Consider the following 18,726-nt stretch of genomic DNA (forward strand, 5'->3'; position numbering starts at 1 on the left):
AATCCCTTTGACACTTGATATGTTGCTACCCTGATTTCTATGCTTTTGAAGCACTCACTGCTACTATTAATTAGATCATTTAGGTAAGAAAAGTCATTAGAAATCTCTGCAGAGCCTCTGAAATTTTACAAGATGTTATTTCACAGGTACTCTTCGACCAGCTATTTTTGTACCTTTGTCTATTTCCTCATTCAACCTGTCTGTGATCTCATTTTAACCTCTTCAGTACCTGCAGATTATATTCAATACACCACATGAAATGTCTATCTTGTCTTCTTTCCTTCTTTTGTCTTTGCTATTACTTTGAAGCCTTTTGAAGGTTTTGCTTCTGCATATGAATTTTTTATTCTAAATCTTTTTATAGATTCAGCTATGAGAACTAGGTTATTGTCATACTGATCTTCCCATGGATAGCCAGTCTTTAATTTTTCTGTTATGACATTGAGAACTATAATGAAGAAACAAGGGCTTGTTACATATTATACATATATCTAACGTCATCATATATTAATGTAAAAGTTCACGTGTAACATACTACCATTATAATATACACCTTGATATTCGGATATAAAATGTCTTAGATACCCCTATAATACCATATACAAATGCAATAACTGTTACAAGGGACATTTGTCTACTATAAGCTAATATGTTAGTTTCTAATGTCATTTTATATAAATTAACTCTATATACAATAATAAAGCTTTATTACATTATCATGTTTTCTTTAAAAGTGATCAAGGCAAAACTTTGTTATCTAATATCATATTATACTCTTGTAATCTTGATTTTGGTGAAAAGAAATTCTAGTCATGAGTTTGGTAAAAAAAAAAATATGGGTATTATACATGGAGTTTTATGGTGTGCGTGCACACACTCACATATATGATACATGTGTGTGTGTGTGTGTGTGTGTGTGTATTTTGTTTTGGGATTTGGTTTGCAAGATTCTTTATGCAAGTTTGAATGTTGAAGCATATACTGCTGTGTCTGGGGAGAGTCATTTTCTTTTAGTGCCTTATAATTTAACACATGCAGTGGTAAAACTTCCAAGTAAATGAGTGTAAATTTTACTGGTGAGTGTGTTAAATTATAAGGCGCTAAAAGAGAATGACTCTCCCCAGACACAACAGAATATATATATATATATATATATATATATATATATACACACACACACATATATATATATATATATATACACACACATATATATATATATATATGTATATATACACACATATATATATATACATATATATATATATATATATATATATATATATATATATACATACATACACACACACACACACACATATATATATATGATATATACACACATGTATATATATATATATATGCAGAGTGGTTGGTGTTAGGAAGGGCATCCAGCTGTAGAAACACTGCCAGATCAGACTGGAGCCTGGTGCAGCCCCTGGCTTCCCAGACCCCGGTCGAACCGTCCAACCCATGCTAGCGTGGAAAATGGATGTTAAACAATACTTTTACTTTTGATAGTAAGGTCCATAGAACAAGGAGTAACTTCTATATAAGTTGAATTTGTGACTTGTTTTCTTGCCTCAGTATGGCCATGATCCAATAACTTAAACAAGTGAAAGAGTAACAGGGTATCCCAAGAAGTAGTTAACTACAAAGGACAAATCCATTTCTCACTCAATCATAATTTTGCCCTCAACACAAGGGAAAGAGCCTCCTTTCATTTGTCATTCTCAATAGTTGACCTATCCTCTGAAGCAACACTCTGCTGGAAGTAAGATCTTTTCTCTCTCTCTCTCTCTCTCTCTCTCTCTCTCTCTCTCTCTCTCTCTCTCTCTCTCTCTCTCTCTCTCTCTTTCTCTCACTTAAAATGATATGGGTATGACAGCTAAGGACAAAATCTTTAAAAATATGTAAATATACTGAGGTGGTTGAAATCTCAAACAACCTCAATAATAATAAATGGGAAAAAATAATATGAAATATATAATTGAAATAGACAAATGGTCATGACACTACACAAGCTAAGGTACATAAAGAAAATGGCATTTTGTGGTAGAGCACTCATTATTATGCAATACAATGTCATAGTACTAAATTCTTATCTTCTTTATACAATATGTAAAAGCAATTCAGATAAGTAGTAATATATAAATGATCTGAATACACGTGAAGGACATGGAAGTGAAACTGATGGCACAGTAGCAACATAAAAAAGCATGATAGTAATAATGATTTCTTTATAATGATAATAACAGTAACAATAATTCAAAATATAGGTATGATGAAAAAAAAAATTATAAACAAAATCATATAGGTTATAGCAGGACTCACAAAACTATACAATGTCCAAAAATAGCTTTACTCAGAACAGCCCGCAACCTACACAAGAGATTATTGAGTCAAATAGAACAGGTCAAATAGAACAGTATTCACACCACAATCCTGATACAATAAGCACCAAATAAAATAAGCAACACTACCTATACTCTCCGTGATTAATACTCAATAAAATAACACAACTTACATTACACACACCATGCACAACAGAACAAATACTAATATAATGTTTTCTTTATTCACCACGAAGGATTCACAAAAAAAATTGAGAACATATAGAATAATACAATGTGGGGTTACTTAAAATGAAACATGTAAACAGTGAAAATGATAACAAAATAAGATTTTAACAATAAAAAATTCCCCAAAAATGGGGAATATCCTAGGGCTACTTGTGGAGATCCAAAAAACTACAGTTGCTTCAGGTGGATGTGGTGAAGATGGCCCATGTGAATGGGCCTACTCTGAATATATGCATGTAAGCCAGAGGGGTTGAGGAGTCAACTACCTGTCGGGTTCCTTCAGGGGTGGCCAGGATGTGTGAGGTTCCTTGGTCGGCCCTAGGAGGATTCCTCTACTTTTGGGGAATTTTATTGTTAAGTTTTAGTTAATAATCATTATTATCTTGTTTTATTTTATACACGAATATTGTGCTAAGCCTCACTTGTCCCTTTTGTCATACTGTCTTTTTTTGTTTTGTGTTAAGCCCTTGTAGCCAATAAAGAAAACATCATTATTATTATTATTAAGGTGGTGAGCTGGCAGACTCATTAGCATGCTGGGCTAAATGCTTAGCGGTATTTCGCTCAGCACTACACTCTGAGTTCAAATTCTGCTGAGGTTGATTTTGCCTTTCATCCTTTCAGGGTTAATAAATTAAGTTGATGTAATTGACACATCCCCTTCCCCCAAAATGGCTGCTCTTGTGGAAAAATTTGAAACCATTATCATTATTATTCTATTGTCTTTGCACAGCTTCTAATGCTGGAGATGTACTATGGTGTCAGCTATTCACTACCAGTGAACTAAGGTAGCACCCCTTACTTTTCAAGCACCATCCAGAGTATTCAAGCGGTTCCAAGCAAGCAGTGCTGTTTTCTGCAAGTGCACTACCCTTATGATAGCCTCTATTTGTTCCATGTACTTCTCAAGATTTTTACTCACTGTTCCCAGGGGCCTGACAATTATTGGTTCTACTGCCACCTTTTTCAGTGGTCACAACTGCTTAACCTCCCAAACTAACCTGTTATATCTATCGACTTTTCTTTCTTCCTTATCGCATACCTTGTCAGCTGGGCATGCTATATCTATGATCCAGCAGCGTTTGCTTTTTTTCTCAATTAACACTATGTCTGGTTTCCTATTCTCTATGTCATAAAATCCCATAGGATCTTTGCATTGTCATCTTTGATGATGCCTTTGGATTTATGTCCATACTGTTTATTTGCTCTATTGTCATGATGTCTCTTATATTCTTTCTGGGCTAGTGGCATATATTGACTAGTAATATGCCATACGGTTTCACCATTTTATCCACAAATTCTACACTTATCAATTTCTGATGTATTGTCTATTCTGTTTTTGATGTAATTGGTTCTTAATTATTATTTTTGTTGTTGTTATTATTATATGTTTAGCTTTGTATTTACACAAGTTGCCTCCAAGTCTCACCCAGAGACCTCAAGAGACAACAAGTTAGAAGTTCATGCTGATGTTATGCCTAGGGTGTCATATATTTGTTTTGTATATAGTATTGTTCTAGAGAATGTTTAAGAAAACATGAGTTTGATTTAAAATTTGAGATTACATAGACAGTATTTTACATAGGATAGGGGCAGTTACTGTGAGCACAGTCTTTTCAATTTCTACCATTTTGGGGTTTCCTGGTATCTGAGCTAGGTAGCAATCATCCCCTTTTGCTATCACTCCTAGGATACCTATGACAACAGATATTGTTTTCATCTTTCTTAAGGTTCCACATTTTGCCAATTTCTATTTCAAGATCTTTATATTTGCTCAGTTTTTGGTAGGTCTTGACAGATACATTTTTATCGATTGGGACAGTCATATCAATGAGGAGGCATGATTTTTGTCTGAAGTCTTTCAATATAATGTCTGGCCTATTCACATCTATCTTTCTGTCAGTTTGAATGGTGAAGTTCCAGAGGAGTGAGATGCGATCATTTTCAAGCACTGGAGGTGGTTTGTGTTCCCACTAGTTTTTATCATGAAGCAAGTCCAGGATTTTGCAAATTACCCAATGAATATTTTGTGCTGCTCTATTATGCCTGTTAAGATAATCTGTAGGCACAAGAAGACTGCACATGGAGACAACATTTACATTATTTACATTCGACGGATATTTTTTATTATTGTTGTTGTTGTTGTTGTTGTTCAGGTCACTGCTTGGAATCGAATTCGGAATCATGGGGTTAGTAGCCTGCATATGACATAGTGGCATAGTGGTTAAGAGTGTGTGGGCATATGGCATAGTGGTTAAGAGTGCGTGCTACTAACCCCAAGATTCTGCGTTTGATTCCAAGTAGTGACTTGAACAATAATAATAATAATAATAATAATAACAATAATAATAATAATAATAATGACATTGAAAAATACCTTAGGAATGAGAACCCTTGTTCAAAATTTCCCCCAAGATACCTGAAGAAGGCTGGAGGGTATATCAGCTGAAATGTTGTGTTAACAACAAACAAGATAAGGACAAATATCCATTAAATGTAAATAATGTAAATGATATACATAATTCCTCATCTCTTAAATATGGAACTGTATTGAACATGATCAATGGTTTCATTTTGTTGTTGACATACATAACATGTTGGGCGGCTACCGTTCTTTAAAATGTTGGCCTGGTAGTTTCTTGTAGATAGGCATTGATCTTGGGCTGCTATGATAAACCCTTCTGTTTCTGATTTTAAGCCAGAAGCCACTAACCATTGATGGGTAAGGGCTTTGTCAATATCAACACTATTAGCTCTCTTTGGGTATTTGTCAATGAAAATTTTTTCTTGCCATTTATCAGTAAGAATATCCAAGGCAGCAGTTTTATCACAGGTTTTCATGCACTTTACCTTTCATCCTTTCAGTGTCAATGAAATAAGTATCGGCTAAGTACTGGGGTCAATGTAAAGAACAAATTCCCTCAGCCAAAAATTTCAGGCCTTGTGCCTATAGTAGAAAGGCAGCAGTGGTGGTGGCAGTGGTGATGGTGGTGATGGTGGTGATGGTGGTGATGGTGGTGGTGGTGGTGGTGGAGTGATGGTGGTGATGATGATGGGGTGAAGGACTGTGATGTAAATTTGATGTAAATTCATTTCAAGTGAGTTCAGTATTATGTTTGGGCCTATATATGCTTTATCAAATTTTTAAATAATCATTTTATTAATTTTAATATAATAACAATCAAAGTTAATATGGGCTGGACTTGATATGATGAAGCATCTAGTCATGTGCTCCTGCTACACACACCAACTCACTCAGAGACTTAAGGGTGACAAACAATAACAATGGTTCCTTTTACATGTCATCTGATTTACTGAAGAAAAATAGTAAATTGTAATGAAATGTTGATGTCATTTTCAACTGCTTTGATGATGCAATGCTGCTGTTGCATCATAGTGATGATGATGATGATGATATCTTGGGAAAGGAAAAATGTACAGCTGATCCACTCACCCACTGATAGACAATATTATCATTTTTAATGTCAACTTTTCCATGCTTGCGTAAGTCAGATGGAATTTGTTAAGGCAGATTTTTCTATGGCCAGATGCTCTTCTTGTCACCAACCAGCACCTATTTCCAAGCAAAGTAATATTTTCCCAGAGCCAAATATGTTTTTCATGGAAGACTGGAAATGAATATCATCGCTTGTATGATAGGGATGTTCAGTTACAACCATCACATGATGTCAAGACAAAAGTACACACACACATGCACACATAAAAACATACACATAGTTAGATAAGTTTCTAATAGCATTGACCCAGGCCATGTCTAACTTAATAGCACCACCTGGATATATGTATATATATATATTTCGTTTTGGGATTTGGTTTGCAAGATTCTTTATATGAGTTCGTGTGTTGAAGCATATTCTGTTGTGTCTGGAGAGAGTCATTCTCTTTTAGTACCTTATTATTAAACACACTCAAATTTTACCAGTGAGGGTGTTAAATAATAAGGTACTAAAAGAGAATGACTCTCCCCAGACACAACAGTATATATATATATATATATATATGCATACAATAGGCTTCTTTCGGTTTCTAACCAAATCCACTCTCAAGGCTTTGGTCAGGTCACGACTATAGTAGAAAACACTTGCCCAAGGTTTCACCCAGTGAGACTAAACCCAAGATGACATGATTAGGAATCAAACATGTTAACCACATGGCCACACCCTTGGTTATAAATTCTATTATTATTGTGGCTAATGTTGCCGTAATAAAATTTAAACCAGTTTTATGAAGAAGCACGCTAGTTACTAAAATAAGGAACTTAAGTTTTCTCCTTTAATAACCACAACAAATGTAAATATTTTCTCCTTTAATAACCATAACAAATGTAAATGTTTTATTTGACGCTATACAAACATGTTCTTGTTTTTGGAGATCCTTTGTCACTATGACAACAAAAATATATCTGCGAGTATTATCAACCTGGTCTACATATACAGCAAAAATAATAAATAAGCTAGAAAAATAGCCCTGCAAATACAATAGGCATCATCTTAGCTACAGAACAACTAAATTTACACATCTTGAGGATTTTAGAGGTAAAACACATTGGACTTTGGGAAAGCTTATATTTTCTGTTTTTTATCTGTTTCGGTCATTCGACTGCAGCCATGTTGTGACACGACTTTGAAGAATTTCGTTTTAGTCAAATGAAGCAAACCCAATACTTGTTTATTTTATTTATTTATTTAGTTATTTGTAAGCCTGGTACTTATTCTATAGGTTGAACTGCTAAGTTACTAGGATGTAAACAAACCAAGAGGTGATGGGGGACAAATACAGACACAAACACACACACACATATATATATATATACCCATTGTATATATATATATATATATATATATATATATTATATATATATATATATATATATAATATATATATATATATATATATATACAATGGGTTTCTTTCAGTTTCCATCTATGAAATCCACTAACAAGGCTTTGGTTGGTCCAAAGCTATAGAAGATGCTATGCAGCACATGTAAAATGATAAGCAAGAGGGCTTCAATACATGTTGTGATGAGAGTTACAGTGCCCCCTTGCGAGAGATAGACTGGTCCAAGTAAAATATAAATAGTAACAATCTGAGTGAGTTTGAGGCTCAGAGTTTGGAGTCAAGTGAAGCTCATGTTAGTTTGCAGTGAAGTCGGAAGGTGTCAGTTGGTTAGTTTGCAAGGAATATTAATTGTTGGTCTGTAAAGAGATTTGTTAGTTCATTACATTGCTTTTACTGTTGTCTAGTTATCTTATTTATTGTACATAACAAATCACATCACAACATCTGGAGGACAAGGGTTTCGAAGCTCACATAGGTTATTTGACAATTTGTTCATGATACAACTTGTTAAATAATGGAAGGCCTATTAGCTTCCATAGTACAGTGGCAAAAGCAACAACAAGAGCAGCAACAGGAGTTGCAGAAGCAACTATTACAGCAACAACTACAACAACAATTATTGGAGCTATATTCAAAGAAATTCGAAAATGGGGTAAGTTCATTTTCACCAGACGGCATTTCGAACTCAGTAAATGATTTCAGTTATAACCCAGAGGGGGGCAATAACTTTTGCATTGTACTACTGAAGGTAAGAGGAGATTTTTAAGCAAGATTGCAAATCATGGTCAGATGAACAAAAAGTGAGATTGTTATTGTGAAAATTAGCTCCGTTAGAGCAAGAACATTACTGTAATTTCATATTGCACAAAATCCAATGAAATTTGTTTTAAAGAATCAATAAATTTACTATCTAACATATTCGATGATAAAACTTTTCTATTTAACACTAGAATGGAATGTTGAATATAAGGAAAAAAAAGAATGATGATTTTATCACATACACAGGAACAGTCAACAGGATATGTGAAAGTTTTAATCTCAGAAAACTAGCTTCAGAAAATGAAAACAGACTGAATATCTGGAGGTAATACCTAAACAAAGAAGGTGCTAAATTTTCAAAGAAACAAAAACACGAGTGCTTAGTACAATGAAAAGAAAAAGGATTGTGTGCAACGAACAATACAATTAAGATACAACAGGTAAAAAAAAATAGTGGGAGAGGTACTGGAAAGAAGAAAATAAAAATAAAAGAAATTCCACATCACAAAAGAGGAGATCTTGGGATGAGGGTTACAATGCCCCCTTGCAAGAGATAGACTGGTCCAAGTAAAATATAAATGATAACAATCCGAGTGAATTTGAGGTTCAGAGTTCAGAGTCAAGTGAAGTTTGTGTTAGTCTGCAGTGAAGTTGGAAGGTGTTGGTTGGTTTGTTCACAAGAAATATTGATTGTTGGTTCATAACGAGATTTGTTAGTTTGTTAAATTGTTGTTACTGTTGTCTGGTTATCTTATTTATTGCATGTAACAAATTATGTTACAACAATACAGTAACTCAATTTGCTAGAAATAGCAATAACATCTCCCTCAGATCATAACCTGATTGACTTAAATCTTGTAAGATACAGTGAATTACATAGAACTCAATGCTGCATGTCTACCACCACAAAAAAGCCAATATGGTCATGACTGGAATACTTTTGGTCATAGATTGGCTCAGTTGGGATTTAACTGGAGTTTAACAACTCATGCTATACAACAACTTTACTGTATGACAGAGGTGTGTAGTGTTGTGCTGGAGTACTCCAGAGTGAAGTGCATATATTGTGTTGTTCCAAAGTAATTGATCAGTTTTCTTATTGCCATAGGTTTAAGTAAATTCTTTATTATTTTCAAAATTTATTAAAATAAAGAGAATGAATTTCAACAGAAATATTGTAACAAAATGTTAGTTATCCTACAATTATTTCCATACAGAAGCAAAGCTTAATAAAGCTTTTGGCATGGAATGGAGGGAATTGTCAAGAGAGGTGGTTCACTCCCAGCAACACTTTTATCAGGTTGGCACTTTTTGGTCCTTGCTGTATAAGCCTGTTTAGGTTGTGTTGCCAGCAGATGGGGATGGCAAACTAAAGGGCTGCCCCTAGTGACTCACTCTAGCAACACCGCTGGCTATTGGACAACAAAAACTACAAAGTAACAACATTATGATCATAACTATTAGCAATAGAATTTATAACAAAACTGTATGGAAAATAATTGTAGGTTAACGAACATTAAAAATAAATGGCATGGTTGTGTGATAAGAAGCTTATTTCCCAACCACATGGTTCTGGGTTCAGTCCCACTGTGTGGCACCTTGAGCAAGTGTCCTCAACTATAACCCTGGATCAAAGCTTTGTGAGTGGATTTGGTAGGCAGAAGCTGGAAGAATCCTATCATGTATATACGTGTGTGTGTGTGTGTGTGTGTGTCTTTGTATCAGTGTGTGTCCCCAACCATTGCTTCCCAGCTGGTGCTCATGTGTTTACATCCCCATAACTTGGCAGTTTAGCAAAGAGACCGATAGAATATGTACCAGGCTTAGAGAAAAAGGGGAAAAAAGTACTGGAATCAATCCGTTTGACAAAAATATGCCCCAGTATGGCCACAGTCTAATAACTGAAACAAGTAAAAGATAAAAGATTTTAAAAAATAATAAATAATTCAAAAAGTCTTACTTTTCTCTTTGTTGTTGTTTTCTTTCATCAATAAATTTCACGGTAAGTGTAACATAATTTCACAGTTAATGAAACTGAGGTGATAATAGATCAGTAGAAAATTTATATAGATTTCTAATGCTTGAAACTAATTTCTTTGTACAATTCATGTGAATATAAAAGAAAACATGGTGAGTTAGCAGAAATATTAGAATACTAAATTATAACCTTTGCAGTGTTAATCTCATTTCTCACTGTTTCCAAGTTTGAATTCCCTTGAATCTTCTATGTCTTTTATATTTCATACTTCTCCGATAAAATAATATAATCCAGAGGAATAAGTATCAATGTTACACCGAGGTTGATTCAATCCAATTTTTTTTGTTTTTTTAACAAAGGTAACTTGTTTGTTACCTCAACAGGAAATTAATTTTAGTAAAATGGTTCAATGGTGCAAATGTCTTATAATGGTATTTTGTAGGAAGATTTTGAACAGAACCTTTCATTAAATATATTGATGCAAATATTATATCATTTAGGTTCATTTGAAACCACTGTCCCTGAAATGCTTTGAGCTGTCTTATCTTATGTTTTCTCTCTCTCTCTCTCTCTCTCTCTCTCTCTCCTTCCCTGTTTTTCTCACGTAAAGAGATTAAATCTTATATGTTTGTGTGTATGATGTGCAGCATCATTAACTGGCACTGTGTCTACTCCTGTAGTCTGCTGTACATTTACTCATCTAGAACTGAAGATAAGAATGTTAAAGATCTTGAGATAGTGAGAGAGTTGTATAGTGAGAGAAAAAGTAGCGTAAGAGGAGGGGAGATCTGTTTGAACCAAGGTTGTCAGTGATATGGTTGGCAGGTCATATTTTGTGTGAGTATATGAATATGTATACATATGTATATGTGAGCATGTGCTTATGAGTGTGTGTGAGGAAGAGAGAGGAGGGTGACATAAGTGATAGTCAAAAGGAAGGAAAGGAAGAGCATGAGGGAAGAAAAAGACAAAAAGAGGAAAAAGAACAGAAATGGGACAAAGAGAGAAGTAATAGTGGACAAGAGAGAACCAAAATGACAAAGAAAAAGAAAAAGGAAGGTAGAAGCAGAGAGAGAAAAGTAAAGAGAGTAAAGTAAATGAAACGGTGAGAGAGAAAGGCTGGGATAGACATTCAATATATTATATATGAAGAGGGTCAGATATTTGAGAAATAGGAGAAAGCAAAAGAGGGAGTGTGCCTGTAGGTCTAAGAAAGTACTTGTGGACCTACCACCACTAAATAAGCACAGTATCCTTCTTGGTTAACATCCTTCCATCTTGTGAATCTCCCAGGTAGCTCTATACTGTGTTACTCACCTAATTCATAATGGGTTGTTGTTGTTTTTTTTTAATGGAGATTGAAAATAGAATGACTTTATCATAACATGTTTAACTACTTGGTAGTGGGGGGGGGGGCTAATGTAAAGAAAAAAGTTGAGTGACAGTCCCTCCACTTCCATTGCTGCCACCACCTACAGCAACAACAACAACAACAACAACCATAACAACAACAGGCAGTTTGTTGTATTGTGGTGTTGTTGTTTGAAACTGGTATTTTCTTTTTTTTTCTTTCTTTTCCTCTTTTACTTCTTTCAGTCATCTGACTTCTCTTGAAGTGTTTTTAGTCAAACAAATTGATCTCAGGACTTACTGTTTTCTATTTAATGCCTGGTACTTATTTTATTGGTCTGTTTTGCCAAACCACTAAGTTACAGGGATGTAGACACACAAACACTGTTTGTCAAGCACTGATGAGGGTACAGATATAGATGCAAAGACACATACATACATACATACATGTATGCCATACATACATAGGACACCATGATAAATCATTAGCTCCTACACGCATTTTTTCTCTCCTTATTTTTTTCTGTGTACCTTTCTGTCGAAGAGCGTAGGCTCGAAACGTAAAATACTTTTTCTATTCCTGAGCGCTATACTAATACATTTGTTTGCTTGTACTCCACCTGCCTTGTCTTTTGTTCATTTTCGTAAACTTTCCCTTTACATACATACATACATACATACATACATACATACATTCATGCATACATACATATTTATATATATGTTTATATATACACTAGCAGTATCGCCCGGCGTTGCTCAGTTTGTAAGGGAATAACTATAAAGCATTTTTAGAGAGTTATAAGCCAAAAAATAGCCAAAAATGAAAAAAAATGATGGTAAATTTTTTTTGAGAGTAAAAAAAGTTGGAGTTGCGTCCCCTAAACAGTTTGCGGTTTGTGTTTCTGATTCTCGACCCCATGTCGAATTTATCGATTTTTTTCAGAACTGGGGGAACTTTTCAAATTTTTTGCTGCGTTAGTTTTGAATTATGACATTGGGCTATGTGTGTGTCAAGTTTTCATCAGAATCGGTTGAAAGCCGTGGTCAGGGTGAGGGTACAAGCAAAAGACACAACAGAAACACGCACAGACAAACTGCCGTTTATATAGAGAGAGATATATACATACACATACACATTCAATGGACTTCTTTCAGTTTCCGTCTACCAAATCTATTCACAAGGATTTGGTCAGCCTAAGGCTATATAATAAAAGACACTTACTCAAGCAAGGTGCCACACAGTAGGACTGAACCAGGAAGCATGTGGTTGGGAAACAAGCTTCTTACTGCACAGCCACACCTGCACCTGGTATAGTTCACAAGTAATTCATTCTGCTACTATATTACTTCAGATACTTGTGCTGCCACAGTTTTGTATTGGTTGTTATTGTCAATCACTTTAATACTTCTTCATACGTGTGTGTGTGTGTGTGTGTGTGTGTGTGTGTGTGTGTGTGTGTGTGTGTGTGTGTGTGTGTGTGTGTGTGTGTGTGTGTGTGGTGTGTGTGTGTGTGCGTGTGTGTGTGTGTGTGTGTGTGTGAGAGAATGAGCTGAATTTAGAATTAAAGAATTAAGGTTTAGAAAGTAGGCATTAAATGTAGTATCCAAACCTTGTTTCAGAGCACTTCACCACTTATGGCTACCAGGTATTATCAGTGATACTGTGCATTCATCCTTGGATCTACATCAGGAATTCCAAGGTGCACATAGAGTATATTTTAAATGATTAATACAGAAGACCGAGTGTAACTAAAAGTATTTACAAGCACAACAATCATTTCGGCTTCATTCTGCACTGTTCTCTAGTAGGCATGGGACAATGTAATGGCACCAGATGCAATGCATGGCACAAAAGAGCCTCATCAGATGATGAAATTGAAATGTAAATCTTCTAAATTCTGAAGTATCTTACATCACCTGATGAAGCTCTTTTGCACTGTGCGTTGCATCTGGTGTCATTACATCATCCCACACCCACTAGAAAGCAGTGCAGAATGAAGCTGAAATGATTGTTGTGCTAATAAATACTTCTTTGTCTTCTGTATTAATCATTTAAAATGTGTGTGTGTGTGTGTGTGTGTGTGTGTGTGTGTGTGTTTGTGTGCCTGCATGCATGCGTGCATGCTTGCATGTGTGTGAGTGTCTTTGTGTCTGTGTTTGTCCCACAAACCGATACTAGTGTGTTTACATCCATGTAACTTAACAGTTCAGCAAAGAGATTGATAGAATAAGCACCAGGTTAAGAAAAAAATAAGTATTGGGGTTGATTCATTCAACTAAAATTCTTCAAGGTGGTGCCCCAGCATGGCCACACTCTAATGACTAAAACAAGTAAAAGGCAAAAGATAAAAGATACTAATTTATTTTCTAAAATAACAGATACAATGGCTTGAAGACAAATCTAGGCCTTACATTCAAATTTTACTACATTTTGCCAAATTTTACTACTTTTTGCCAAATTTTACTACTTTTTGCTTTCGCTGCTGCTGCACCAATTTCCACAAGATTTACAAAAACAGATTTCTTTAATTGAAATCATTCATTTGAACTCAATAATACAACTGGCATCCATGCTAGTGGGGCGCTAAGAGCACCATCTGAGCGTGATCGTTGCCAGAGCAGCTAACTGGCTTCCATGCCGGTGGCATGTAAAAAGCACCATTCGAGCGTGATCGTTACCAGCAACGCCTTACTGGCACGTGAAAAAACATTCGAGTGAGGTCGTTGCCACTGGACTGTCTGCTGTGCAGGTGGCATGTAAAAAACACCATTTGAGCATGGCCATTGCCAGTACTGCCTGAGTGGTTGGCGTTAAGAAGGGCATCCAACTGTAGAAACTCTCCCAGATCAGACTGGAGCTTAGTGCCGCCATCTGGTTCACCAGTTCTCAGTCAAATCGTCCAACCCATGGTAGCATGAAAAGCGGACGTTAAACGATGATGATGAATACAAATCTTTTTTCCGATTTTAATATGATTATTTATATTCCTCTTATCTTTCCATTAAGTATATTTGAACCAAAATAATAAAAATATAAAGAAACTATGGCACTTTATCAGTTACAACAACAAGGGTTCCAAGTGATTCAATGAACAGAACAGCCTGCTTGTGAAATTAATGTGAAAGTGGCTGAGACTCAACAGATATGTGTTTCCTTAATGTAGTTCTCAGGGAGATTCAGCATGATACAGAATACTACTTATTTTTGCCGGCTTAGCAGACTGGAGCAATGTGAAATAAGGTGTCTTGTTCAAGGGTACAATGCATTGCTGAGAAGTGAACCCACGACCTTGTGATTGGAGCTGAATACACTAACCACTGAGCCATGCACTTTCACATAAAGAAACTATATTGCTTTACTATTCCATTTATGAATACGCATATTTTATCATAACAACCAAATTTCTGCTATAATAACTCATTCACAGTCAGCTTGACCACTTTTAATTTGGTCAAGAAATGAATTAGAAGTGTTCATGAAAGTAAATGTTGGCCTTAAGAATACTATTCACCTATTTTGTATATATATGTGTGTGTGTGTGTTTTTATATATTTTTTCTTTTATTCTTTTACTTGTTTCAGTCATTTCACTGTGGCCATGCTGGAGCATCACCATTAGTCAAACAAATCAATCCCCAGGACTTATTCTTTGTAAGCCTAGTACTTATTCTGTTGCTGAAATGCTAAGTTACGGAGACGTAAACACCAACATCAGTTGTCAAGTGATGGCGGGGGGACAAACACAGACACACAAATATATATATATCTATACACACACACACACACACACACACACACATATATATATATATATATATACGACAGGCAAGGTGTTGATGTAGTTTAATAATATAGTAATTGCTAATTTCCAACCTGTTGTTAATTTGGAGCCCTAGTCTGTCTATAAGGATAGCCTCCTTAATTCTTAAATTTCCTAAATTTCTTTCATTGGCCTCAGTTGTGACTGTTATGTTTTTTCGGTGCTCTGGCATTTGTCTAGATGTTTTCTGAAGGAAGAGGCTCATATGTTTAGATATTCTTTGATATACATACATACATATATATACATATATATATATATATATATAATATATATATATATTATATATATATATATATATATATATATATATATATATATATATATATAATATATACACATATATATATATACATATATATATATATATATATGTATATATATTATATATATATATATCAAATTAAGGTTATAGAACAAACAAATGCAAGGTCATCCACATAACATTTCATAACTTGAACATTTAATCATAGAATATACATTTAAACATCACGGAAGATGGAACATAACTCATCTGTACAAGCATATAAAAAAGTGTGAGAAAAAATGTGTGAATACAGTTCATCACGGTTAAAAGTTAATACTTTAGCGATTAAGAAAAATATATTTTTTTAAAAAAACATTACAACACCTAGAAGGTAAATACGTAAGAATATAGTATAAAGTAATATATAAATATATAGGTATATAAAAATATATAAATATATATATATATATGGGAAGCATATAAAGAATATATAATATATATAATGTAAAATAAAATAAAAATTCATTGTTTAGAAAATCTTATAGAATTACTTTTCAAGTAAGAGAGGCCTTATAGTTAAAAAAGAGGAAACCATATTTACATTCCCTATGGCCATTTCAGGAGTATATTATTGTGTTTAAAGCACTAGGGTGCATCACAATAATAACTCCTTTGTCAGGGGAAAAAAATAGAGAGACAGACATCATCGCGTACCAGGCTAACACAATATTGTGTGCTTTCTTATTGAAGAAGTCATGCTCAGACGAGCCCAAAAGAAAGAATTAAAGCAGTAAAAAAAAATTTTATAAAGCAGTAGAAAAATAAGGCAGTAAAAAAATAAAGCAGTAAAAAATTTTTTTTAAATGGGTGTATTAGATTAAATTAAATTAAATGAATTTAAATTGAACCTCCATGGTTTCAAATCCTGTAAGAGCTAACTTATTTATTTTCTACAACTTATTTTATTCCTATACACTTTTAAGAATGTAGAAGAAAATTTATAGATGCAAAAAATTAAATTAAATTAAATTAATTTAAATTGAAGTATGGGTTGGACAGTTCCACCGGGGTCTGGGAAGCCAGGAGGCTGCATCAGCTTCCATTCTGACCTGGCAGTGTTTCCACAGCTGGATGCCCTTCCTAACATCAACCACTCTGTGAGTGTAGTGGGTGCTTTTTTTCATGCCACCAGCACAGGTGCCAGGCAAGGCTGGCAACGGCCACAATCAGATTGCTGCTTTTTACGTGCCACTGGCACAGAAGCCAGTCAAGGCAGCGCTGGAATCGCTGTTGTTGTTGCTATTATGCAAAAGTGTTCTAATTCCCAAGAGCATGTTCTGCATAAAAACCAAACAGTAATGTTGGATAACATATTTAAAGTAGTGAATCAAGAAATTTTGATTAATTAAAATCACACCCATGGAGAGGAAAGAATATCGTCAGCTTAATGATTGATTCTGGTTAATACTGAATTTTAATTAAATTTTATTAACAAATTAATTGTAGGCAAACCAATGAGAAGTGAGCTTGACATTGACACAAGAGTGACAACTTCAGACATGTTTCTGTCTTTTTAGACCTCCTCAGGAAAGTATACTTTATATTATTTTAATATTTTTACTTGTCCTACCAGAGAAAGATGATTATAGATTTTTGAGGGAATGACTAAACAATGGCATGAGAACTTGAAATCAGAACTGTATTTGCAATAATATACACAATTTTTTTGTAAGTCTACATGCTTGAAATTAGGGTAGTATCAACAAGTAATGCTTTCCTTTAAGGAAATATATGTAAGAGATCATCTAAGAAGGCCCAAACATGACAGAACTTATTTCTATACTGCCAAAAAACCAGCCTTAATTTTTGATTTAAGAATTTAGAAGTTATCTCCCTTAATTCATTAAGCTAATTATTGCTTATTGCTATAGATGTAATTATAATTAATTTCAATTAATTACAAACTTTTGTCTTTGTTCAGACGAATGCTTTTACACTAAGGATGATGTTAATCCCTCTGTCACCTACACAGAGTGAAAGATGACCCTATTTAATTTCTATAAAGCTATTTCAATAAGCATGTTGTGTATCTCAGTATTTGATATATATTTTATTCTAATCTGTATATACTGGGAATTATGTTTTCTTTTCAGATAGTATACATATATTAAGTTATATCACTCTAAAACTTGTGTATCAAGCACTTATGCTAGTTTATTGCCTTCAGCATGCATTTGTAGTGTATTTTGAAAAATAATTGTATTCACAAACACTCGATCCTGCTAATTCTAACTGATTGACACACTAAAAGCATGGGATATTTGAATTCTTTTTAGTTATATACAATATGTGTGTGAGTGTTTCTTTCTTATCTTAGATGATAGATTTTGATCTTAAATAATTTTTTGCCTTGTGCCAATGTTAAAAGGAAAGCAAAAGAATATGTGCGCCCACACACACACACACATGCATACACTTATGTGTGTATATGTATATAAATATACAGGGTTATTCAAAAAGAATGAAGCGATTTCATTATGCAATATTTTAGTAAGAAAATTCAAAAGAAAACTCCAGCTAAGTCACCCTGTCTTACAAGTGTTCAATGAGGCCACCAGCTTCAGCACAGACACCATCAATGTAATGAGAGAATTCTTCCAAGGCGCATATCTACTTGGCCTGTGAGATCCCCAAACTTCACTGAATGTGATTTTTTGTTGTGGAGATATGTAAAAGATCATCTTTATGTTCCACTGCTTCCCACTAACTTTAATAACCTTAAACATCGAATAGCAACAGAGATCAACTCAATGGATCATGATATGCTGATAGGCATCTGGGAGGAATTCTCTTATCACATTGATGATGCCTGTGCAGCAGGTGGTGGCCACATTGGACACTTGTAAGACAGGAAATAAAAGTTGATTGTCAGTAAATACTTTTAACTTAGCTGGAGTTTTCTATTGCTTTTTCTTATGAAAATATTGTAATAAAATCAGTTCATTCATTTTGAATAACCCTGTATATAGCTAAAGGGTATGTTATCCATACCTCAACGGTATGCTCTAGTACTTGCCACCATCTCTCTCTTGGTCTCTCTTACACTCTTGCTGTCTCCCACTCT

At 34.4% G+C, this 18,726-nt stretch overlaps 1 protein-coding gene across 1 annotated transcript in view; it reads right to left on the reverse strand.

The window, feature by feature from the left end:
* The window catches only part of LOC115222176, a 75,573-nt gene extending 64,493 nt beyond the window's left edge, over positions 1-11,080 (reverse strand). The window contains exon 1 of the mRNA XM_036511199.1: positions 10,165-11,080. The gene's annotated coding sequence lies outside the window, so the exon portion shown is untranslated. The remainder of the gene's footprint in view (positions 1-10,164) is intronic.
* Positions 11,081-18,726: the final 7,646 nt, after the last annotated feature.

The sequence above is a fragment of the Octopus sinensis genome, linkage group LG19 (genome assembly GCF_006345805.1).
Source record: "Octopus sinensis linkage group LG19, ASM634580v1, whole genome shotgun sequence".
Lineage (NCBI taxonomy): Eukaryota > Metazoa > Mollusca > Cephalopoda > Octopoda > Octopodidae > Octopus > Octopus sinensis.